The sequence below is a fragment of the Zalophus californianus genome, chromosome 4 (genome assembly GCF_009762305.2).
Source record: "Zalophus californianus isolate mZalCal1 chromosome 4, mZalCal1.pri.v2, whole genome shotgun sequence".
Taxonomy (NCBI): Eukaryota; Metazoa; Chordata; class Mammalia; order Carnivora; family Otariidae; genus Zalophus; species Zalophus californianus.
The window spans coordinates 166,253,147-166,264,332 of NC_045598.1; positions in this window are offsets into that span (position 1 = coordinate 166,253,147).

Here is an 11,186-nt window from a genome sequence, read left to right on the forward strand (position 1 = left end):
AGAACTTTTTAAATCCAATCTTCTCTGTGGGCATGGACAGTATAAAGGGAATAATATGCTATTGTTCTGATTGGTGTTATGAAAATTATACAATGAGGCAAACTAGAGCTTTGGGATTGGGAAACTTTGCTTAGAGTCCTGCCTTTTCCAATTTGTTTTTAAAGATTTTATTTATTTGTCAGAGATAGAGAGCACAAGCAGGGGGAGCACAGGCAGAGGGAGAAGCAGGCTCCCTGCTGAGCAAGGAGCCCAATGCAGAACTCTATCCCAGGACCCTGGGATCATGACCTGAGCTGAAGGCAGACGCTTAACGGACTGAGCCACCCAGGCATCCTGGACCTCTTCAGTTTTACAACTATAAGTCTCTGAGGAGTATTCCAACCCATAAACCTGAAATAGGAATAGCATATACTTCATATGCATCTAGAGTGAAAGGTGCACTTTCTGGCACACAATAGGTACTAAATAAATGGTTGCTACTGAAAAGCTTGGTGACTCAAAGGGAAAGTTGGACATATGAATATGAGTACAGTAGCTAAGGTTATATGCAGAATAATGATCCCTATAATCAGACTGGTCACAAATGAAGGCAATAACTAACCTTCTGAGAAAGGGATTCTTTACAAAATGAGACAATTAAACTGAATGATGAAGATCAATAAGTTTTAACCTGATCGATATGGGTGGAAATGTGTTCCATAAAGAGGAAGTGTGGTAAAGAATAAGAAGCAAGAAATGGTATGATGATCTGAGACTGAATTGAACATTGGATGGAAGTAGAGAGCAGGGAAAAAAGGCAAATACGTTATTATATCTCATTGTAGTTTTGATTTGTATTTCCCGGGTGATGAGTGATGTTGAGCATCTTTTCATGTGTCTGTTAGCCATCTGTATGTCTTTTTTGGAAAAAAAAAAATGTCTATTCATGTCTTCTGCCCATTTTTTAACTGGATTATTTGTTTTTTTTTTTTTTGGTGTTGAGTTTGTTAAGTTCTTTATAGATTTTGGATACTAACCCTTTATCAGATATGTCATTTGCAAATATCTTTTGCCATTCTAAAGGTTACCTTCTGGTTTTGTTGACTGTTTCTTTGCTGTGAAGATTTTTATCTTGATGAAGTCCCAATAGTTTGTTTTTGTTTTTGTTTCTCTTGCCTCAGTAGATCTATCTAGTAAGAAGTTGCTACAGCCAGTGTCAAAGGGGTTACTGTCAGTGTTCTCCTCTAGGATTTTGATGGTTTCCTGTCTCATGTTTAGGTATTGAATCCATTTTGACTTTATTTTTGTACATAGTGTAAGAAAGTGGTCCCATTTCATTCTTTTGTACGTTGCTGTCCAGTTTTCACAACACCATTTGTTGAGAGGTATTATCACCTCACACCTGTCAGAGTGGCGAAAATCAATAACAGAGGAAACAACAGATGTTGTCAAGGATACAGAGAAAGGGGAACCCTCTTACACTTTTGGGGGGACTGCGAACTTGTGCAGCTGCTCCAGAAAATAGTATGGAGGTTCCTCAAAAAGTTAAAAATAGAACTACTCTATGATCCAGCAATTACACTATTGGGTATTTACCCAAAGGATACAAAAATAGAGATTGGAAGGGATACATGCACCCCGATGTTTATAGCAACATTATCTGTAATAGCCAAACAATGGAAAGAGCCCAAATATCCATCCACTGATGAATGGATAAAGAAGAAATCATATGTACATATATACAATGGAATATTACTCAGGCACCAGAAGGAATGGAATCTTGCCATTTGCAAATGACATGGATGGAGCTAGAGAATATTATGCTAAGTGAAATAAGTCAGAGAAAGACAAATGCCATGTGATTTCACTCATGTGGAATTTAAGAAACAAAACAAATGAACATAGAAAGAGTGAGGCAAACCATCAAGCCAACTCAACTATAGAGAACAAACTAAGGGTTGCTGGAAGGGAGGTGGGGGGGGAGTGTTAAATGTGTGATAGGTATTAAGGAGAGCACTTGTGAGCACTGAGTGTTGTATATAAGTGATGAATCACTAAATTCTGCCCCTGAAACTAATATTACATTGAATGTTAACTGGAATTTAAAAAACAAAAAACTTGGAAGAAAAAATCAGTGTTAAAACAAAAACAAATATGTTGTTGATAGGGACCAATCAATCATGAAGAACCTTATGTGGCATAATAAAAAATAATATTTGATTTTTAATGAGATGGAAAACAATTGGAAGATTTGAACAAAGAAATCATCTAGACTCTGAAAACTGCTATGATACTGTGATTTATAATAATATATATTTGATCTTTGTCCCTTTTTCCAATACTTAGCTCATAAAACCACTAGAATTTCCTAAAATCCATTAGAATTCTCTAACTGCACTTTGTTATGTTCACAAGGTGACTTTTGGATCCCATCTAGGGATAGGGGCTGGTTTCCAGGACAACCAACCTTGTGAGTAGAGGGTGGGAAATTACTGTCCCACACCTGTACTTCTGGGGAGGGGGGAGAGACAGGCTCAAAGTTGAATCAATCTCCAATGGCCAATGATTTAATCATGTCTTTGTAATAAAGTTTCCATAAAGTTCCAAAAAGGACTCAGTTTAGAGAGCTTCCAGGTTGGTGAATACATGAAGATATGAGGAGAGTGGCCCTCCTGGAGAGGGCATGGAGGCTCCTGCCCTTTCCCCATACCTTGCCATATGCATCTCTCCTATCTGCTGTTCTTTTTATATCCTTTTATAATAAATCAGTAATCTCGTAAGGAAAAGGTGTCTCTGAGTTCTGTGAGGTGCCCTAGTATATTAACTGAACCTCTGGAGGGGGTCATTGGAACATTCAATCTGTAGCTGGTGGGTCAGAAGCACAGGTGATAACCTGGACTTGGACTAGTGTTTGAAGTGGGGGCAGGGAGGAGCAGCCTCGTAGGCCTGAGAAGAGTGCCCTTGGAACCTCCAGTATATCTCTGGTTGGTTTGGTTCAGAATCCAGCCATAAAAATTAAATACTACCAGCAAATTTAATATTTTTCTCTAATATTTGTGAATATAATTTACATATAAAAAGTGAAGAGTTCCTGCTATTTTATTTTGATGAGTTTTGAGGTTGTGTATATCTATCTACCAGTATCTGAAATCAGATATAGAAAAGTTCCATCACCATGGAAAATTTCCAAATGTTTCCAGTCAGTTCCTAGTCCTCTGCACCCCTCCCCACTAAGGAAGCCACTTTCTGATTTATATTTTTATGAATTATTTTGCTTATTTTGGGGTTTCACACAAATAAAATAACAGTCTGAGTAAATATGATTGGTTTGATATATTTTGTACAATCTAATGCTTTTTTATATGCTGATACTATAAATTTCTTTCTCTTTTGATTTCCTTCAGCAGACTGAGGAAGTATGCTCTTATTCCTCAGCTGCTGAGAGTTTTTATTATAGATGCACATAGAATGTTATCAAACATTATCTCTGCATTTATGAGGTGATCATATACGTTTCTTTATATTGTTAATACAGTTAATTAAATTGATTTTCATATGTAAAATCAGTTTTTCATTATTGGGATAACTTTCACTTGATCATGCTTTCTGTATGATAGGATACAATTTGCTAATTTTTGTTTAAGAGTTTTGCATGTATGCTGATAAGAAATTATTCTTTGATTTTACTTTTGCCATATTTTCATGTCAGATAATATTGACCTCATAATATGAATTGACAGTTGTTCCAATCTGATGGATTTTCTGGAAGAGTTTGTGTAAGATGTTTAATTTTCTCTTGAAAGTATTAATAAAATCTACCAGTGAAGCCATCTAGGCCTAGAGTTCTCCTAATTGTTTTGTAAATTGTTTTCAACCATAGTGATTGACATAGGACTATTTATATTTCTTATTTTGTTTTGGGCTCATTTAGATAAGTTGAAGTTTGTTTTATTTTTGTTTTTTTGTACAAAAATTTTGTGTTTGATATGTTTTCAAATTGATTGGCATAATGTTCATGTATGTCCTTAGCATCCTTTTAATTACTGTGATATCTGTACTGGTGTCTACTCTTTCATTGTTGAAATTGTTAATTAGTATTTTCTCTCCTCTTGATTTGTCTTACAAGGAATTTATTGGTTATATTAATCTTAAAAATAGCAACTATATTTACTTCTATCCCTGGAGATAGTGCAAACCTACCACAATGATGGCTCTTGGAATCATAATAAAAGCAATCACCTATAATAAGGTTGATAATGTCTATAATGAACATGTTAAAGTGAATGAACTATCCATCCTCCAAAACTCACTAGATGGTCATGTTCCATGGGAAGGAAGGCTTGGAGGTCACTCTATTTACTACAGTAATGAGGGATGGAGTGGGTGGGACAGAGACCAGCATCTTGGCCGTTCATTGGTGGCTTTCCAAAAGGAAGTGAAAACAATTATTCTAATAATTCTGTACTGAAAGGATAATTAGGGGAATATCTAAATACTTTAAGGTCTGCTGGTCACAAGGTTCAACCTGACATGTATTTCTGGAGATCTGAAGTGACATCATGATGTTTGTAGACAATTCTCCATGGTCCTCTAAATTTTTGCATATCTTGAATCAACTTTTGCTCTGTAATATGTTTCCAAATAATGTTTGTGTAACAAAAGGCCTTAGAAGATAGAGATATTGTCCCCTTCCAGGGCACAGATTATATATATATACATATATATATATATATATGTATATATATATATTTGCTTACCATAATGATAAAGGTAATGTCTCCCTCTGGGAAGGTATTTGAGCATGTTTTCTAACAGCCCATTCATTGCAGATTTGGATTTTGAAAGCTTGAAGTCCCTCAGTTATGATGCAGATTTACTCTTTGTGCATTATTCCTCTGAATCACTCCACATGAACCCTGATGGTACTTAGAGAGCAGGGAGAACTAATGTAAACATGAAACAAGATTTTTTCTGTGGCATGAGTAATGAAACCCCTTATCCTTGACCTGAGTTTCATGTCTTCTGCTAGCATCCATGCACTTGTGACAGGTTGACTTGTAAGCTTTCAAACAGAAAATTTCAGATACTTCATAGTTCTTGATAATTACCCTCTGTAGTTTTGGGACATAAAGGGAGTAGGTATTAAATTGAGTTAAGACTAAGTGAACTGGTGAGTCCACAGACCCACTTAGAGGTCATTTCTCTAACTCCTAGATGTATAATCAGAATCAATTTACTTAGCATAAGGCATAACCACTATATTTGGTCCTTGGCCTGTGGGGTAGGGATTAATTCACAAGACCAGACCTTGCAAAAATCAGACAGAATATGGAGAATGAAAATTACATACTATTTTCTCAAGCAAATAGTAACTTCAGTTCAGATATTCTACCAGATGCAGTATCTGCACTAGAGAGAATTAACATGATCTCAGAAACATGGGATGAAGGAAAGTATGATTTATCAAATTAATTTATTTACATCTCTTTAAGGAGAGAGAATCAGAATGAGTTCACATTCACTTGGAAGACATAATGGTATATAGTTACAGTTTGCTCAGGACTGTATTTGCTCAGGATTGATTCCCTTGCTCGCTTTCATATCATCTGAAGAGATCTAGACTCTTTGGACATTCCATGGAATATCACTGGTACACTGAATTGATAACAGCATACAAATAAGATTGGATGAGCAAGAAGTGGCTAGTGTATTAGAGGCCTTTGTAAGACATGCAGTCCACATGGTGGAAACTAAAGATTCAGAGACTTGCTGCATTGGTAAAATGTCTAAGGGCTAATGCACTTAGCATTCTGGGAAATCTTCTCCAAAGTAAAAACAAATTATTTCATCTGACTCTCCCACCATAAGGACTTCTTAGATTTATTTCTCTTACTTTATAGTGATTCTAGAAATAAAAAAAAATCTTATTTGATTTTGTCTTCAAATAACATTATACTATTTCATGAACAATATAAGGAACTTAACAATTGTTTATTTCCATTTACTCTTCTCTCATACTTTGTTCTCTTGATGTCATATATTTTACTTCTGCATGTACTATAAATCACACAGAATGTATAAATTTGCTTTAAAATAGTCTATTAATTAATAATATATCCACTGAATGTATAACAGAATGATGGCCCCATGGTCTTTGCCTCCTGGTGTTATGCCCAAGAATAAGTTCCATTAAATAGAAAAAAAAAATGACATTGTAGATATTACTAAGGTTATTAATCACTTGACTTTAAAATAAGGTTATTCTGGATTATCCAAGTGGATTCAGTGTAGTCATATGAGCCCATAAAACCAGAAGATGACTAAAGAAAGGTAAATTAGAGAGATTAAAGCACAAGAAGAATTTGACCTCCCATTGCTGGCTTGCAGATGGAGGGGCATTGTGGAAAATATGAGAAGGAAAAAATTCTGGCATCAATCAGTGCACTTAAAAGTGGATCCCCCAAGCATAGAAGATAACTGTAGCTAGGCTGATAACTTTGTTTTAGCTAAGTGAGTGGGCTGAGTGCTCTTATAAAAATGGCACCAGAGAACCCTCAGCACCTTCCACCAAGTGAGAACACAGCAAGAAGTTACTAATTATGAACAAGGAATGAGGGGCCCTACCAGCCAGTGACCATGCTGGCACCTTGATCATGGACTTTCTGGTCTCCAGAACTGTGAGGAATTTCTGTTGTTAATGAGCCACCCAGTCTGTGGTATTTTGTTACACAGATATATTAACAAATTAGGACATACTCCTTATGGATATAAGCTTCTTTCTTTTGTCCCTTCCCATTAGCTTGAAGAATTTAGCATTTACTGAAGTGTGTATTTGTTAGAAATGCAATCTCTCCGATTTTGTCTGTAGAATATGGTTTTATTTCACTTTCAGTTTTGAAGGATATTTTCACTGGGTATATAATTCTAGGTTGAATTTTATTTTCATAGATGTTTTAAAGATGTCTTTCTCCTGGGTTGTTAATTTTTCATGAGAAGTCAGCTGTCATTTGTATCCGTTTCCCCTTTGTGGAATATGACATTTCCTTCTGCTGCTTTTAAGAGTTTTCCCTTAACCGTGATGTTTTTAATGTTAACCTGAAATATGCCTAGCTGTACATTTTTTTATCTTCCTTAAGTTTTCTTGGATCAGTTAATCTTTCACTAGTTTTGGAAAATTCTCATACATCTTCAAACATTTCTTCTCATCCATTATTTCTCTTCTTTGGAGACTCCATTAATACATATATTAAACAATTCGATTTTGTGGCACACATCTCTGAGCTTTTCCATTTTGTTTTCACATTTTTTCACTTTTAATTCTGTAATGAGACCAGTAGAAATTATTCAAACTTATCTTCATCTGTAGCTATCCTTTGTTTGCTGATTCCATCATGTTGCTAGGTATATCAAACATTTTTTTTTTTATTTCTGATAATTTCCTTTAATTTTTAGCATTTCCATTTTATTCTATATTTTTACGATTTTATTTATTTACTTGACAGAGAGAGTGAGAGAGAACAAACAGGGGGAGCAGCAGAAGGAGAGAGAGAAGCAGGCTCCCCACTGAGCAGGGAGCCCAAAGCAGGACTCGATCCCAGGACCCTGGGATCATGATCTGAGCCAAAGGCAGTCGCTTAATCTGAGCCACCCAGGTTCACCTCTTCTATTTTTAAAATAATTTCTCCCTATTCTCCCTGTAGAAATTTTCCATTTGTTCATGTGTATTCTCAGTCTTTCCCACTAAGTCATTTAACATATTTATTGTTGTTATTTTAATGTTCTTATGTGATCATTACACTACTAGGATCATATCTTGGTCTGTTTCTCTTGACCCTAGGTTATATTTTTCTTTCTTTTTTGTAAGTCTCATAGATTTTAAAAATTTTATTCTTAACCAGAATTAATTTTTTTAAATTACCAATAAAGAGTCAATTCATTATAAAGTTCAAAAAATTTTTATTCCCAACATAATGTGTAACAGCTAAGTAGATACTAGAGTAAATATTTATTCTCAGAGAAGGAAACATCCCTTCAGACTGCTCTAGGGTGGCTGCTATATGGAATCCATCATTTAGTTGGGCCTGGGCTTTGTGGCAAATTCTTTTACAAGCAATTCAATACTGGCTTTAAATGGTTCAGTGGCAGGATCTGGGCTTGCTCTTCAGCAGGGGTTGGAATCTGAGCACCAGAAAAGCTTTGGTGATCTTTTTGCAATTTCTATAATAATAAAAGTGTTCACCTTCCTAAAGCATCTTATGGTTCCTCCTACTTTAGAGTTTGGCTGCCTACTTCTAAGGACCTTTGGAAATTTTCTTTGCTCCTAAGTCCCAACTTAGCATCCTAGCCTTTTTACTATCAGTTATCTCTCTCCACTCCCTGTTCAATGTCAAATTTTTAACCTATCATGACTTGAATGAATTTTTCTAAGCTATCCTATATATTATACTTTAATAGGCTTCTCCCCTTTACTTGGTATGCAGATTTTAAGTTGGTACCCATGCTCTCCACCTCCTGCTATTCATGCCTTTGTGTAATTTCCTCTGATTCAGTATGGACAGGACCAGTAATTTCTTCTCACCAATGGATGTGGCAAATGTGACAAGATGTACGTGATTATGTGCACATGATTACATACAAATATAGCACCTATCTCTGGACTCAGTTCCTCTCTCTTCCTCCCTGCCATTCCTTCCTCTGTCCCTTCCACTCACCACAAGGAGGCTTTTAATAAATAATCTATTAATCCTACAGGCATAGGGGAATGGCATATGCCAATGACTGGATTGACCTTGGAAGTAGGTTCTTAGTCAAGCCTTTGATGAGATCCCAGAACTGGGGTAAGCTTTAACTGCAGCTCTGTGTGGCTATCTGTAAAGGGCTGACATAAGCTATTCCTGGATTCCAGAACCATAGAAACCATGAGATAATAAAATATGTGTTGTTTTAAACCCCTAAATTTGTGGTAGTTTGTTATGCAGACATCTTGGAAACTCAGTGTGAAACTCAGCTCTCTTGCTCTCTCCTCAGCCTTCTGTGTTACCTCCATGCATTCGATACAGGCTTATAAACAGCTGGGCTGGTGAAGACTTGCTGTGTGTCCTAGGGTCCTCAAAATTTAAATTTAAGGTTTTAGTAAGCCATGCCAGCTGAAACATGAGTGATAAACAATATTTAGAAATTTGGTAGGTTATTCCTTCCCATTCTTTTTGGCATACTCCTCTTCCTTGTGCCAATTAAAAAAAAAAAAGATTTATTATTTATTTGTGAGAGAGAAAAAGAGTACGATATTGAGAGACAGCATGAGCCGGGGGTGGGAGGGTGGGGAGAGGAGCAGATGGTGAGGAGAGGGAGAAGTAGACTCCCCCACTGAGCAGGGAGCCCAGCTTGGGCTCTTATCCCAGGACACCAGGATCATGACCTGAGCCTAAGGCAGACTCTTAACTAACTGAGCCACCCAGGCGCCCCCTCCTTGTGCCAACTGACCAAAGTTGAGAGCAAATCGGTCTCTTCTCTACTAGGAAGGACTTGCTACATTCTGGAATTCAGCTCATTTAACATTGATACCATATCTGGCACAGAAGCTACAATAAGAACAATGCCTTGTTGACCTAGTCTCATTCCATAGTAATTCTTCAAGATTTATGATTGGGATTCCTACCTTTTGATCCTTTAGGTTTGTAGTGGGATCATTAATACCTGATACTTACTTTTCTGTTAGGCAACATTATTTTTTTTCATCTTTTTATTCAAGTATAATTAATATAACATGTAATTATATTAGTTTCAGGTGTACAATATAACAATTCAGTAATTCTAACATTACTCAGTGTTCATCATGATAAGTGCAATCTTATTCCCCTTCATGTATTTCACCCATCCCCCAACTCACAGGCAATATTATTTTTTATTTACTGTTTTGACCAGGGAATAAGGACAGTTTCACAGACTTTGGTATGGCTTTCCACACTACTATAGCTCTTATTCCATAAGCCAAGATCCAAATGTGGGAATCACTTCAATTGTCAAATATGTCAACCTCATTATACCTTCAGGGACTGGGGAAATGACCACTGGATGGAGATCCATGGCTCAATGGGCCCACTATATGCTAAATTTTGGCCAAGTGTGCATATATTACCTGGACATTGTAAGGCTTTATTCTAACAGGGGATTCAGCAAATATCAATGTCAAGCCAAACTCTGTGTCCAATAGCCTTCAAAATGACTGGATATTCTCCTTTCCTCAATGTACTGTCACCTGAGTAAATGGCAATAGGTTTCATTAGTAAAGGACTGGTAAAATCATTATGGCATATACTTTTCATAAAGTTGCATGCTTCTTATGTTAAACACCTGGTCACCTCCTCTATTAATGGATTCCAGATGAGAAAACAGACTCGAATCTGGGTACTGAACAAGGCATCATGACTTTTTCTTTGGATGACTGCTCTTATCTTTCTCCTTCTCCATCCTTACCTTCTTCTGATTTACATTCTTATACAGCAGAACTCTTTCTGGTTACTTATCTATTAGGATGCCATATTCTATTAACCATCTTCAGAAGTTCCTGCAGGTCAAGCCCTCTTACTTGCTTATCTAACCTGGCTTGATATTTTGGTATTTTTTGGAAACTGGTTTCTGACAATTAAGTGCCCCTGTTGATTTTAAGGCATCAATTGCTTTGGAACACATCAGCACATGACTAATAATGAACCAGCTTTATGACTACCTCGGCCACCATCAGCCCTGTTATACAGTAGAATCTCTATGCACTATGTGCCATGTAATATTAAAGACATACTTATACTGGAAAAAATTCATTGTTTATCTGAAATTCAAACTTAGCTACAGTCCTACATTTTTTTTTTTTTTGGAAGCTGTAAATGGAGAGCTACCACCAGATATTTTATTGAGGTCTATGTCACTCTCACCAGTTTATTCCTAATGGTCTTGATAAATGATGCGTTCATCTTGGCCTTCCCAGGGAATATCATCCTGTGGGGATCTTAGGGCCTCACATAACATATCCAGTCAGCAGGCCCACCGACCTGAGCTTTTTGATAGCATCTTTACTATCTGTCAGGGAAGCTCAGACACTATTTTTATACTTTGCTTAACTTTGGCTATTACTTTCTCCAGGTTTTTTTTTTTTTTTTTTTTAAAGATTTTATTTATTTATTTGAGAGAGAGAATGAGAGATAGAAAGC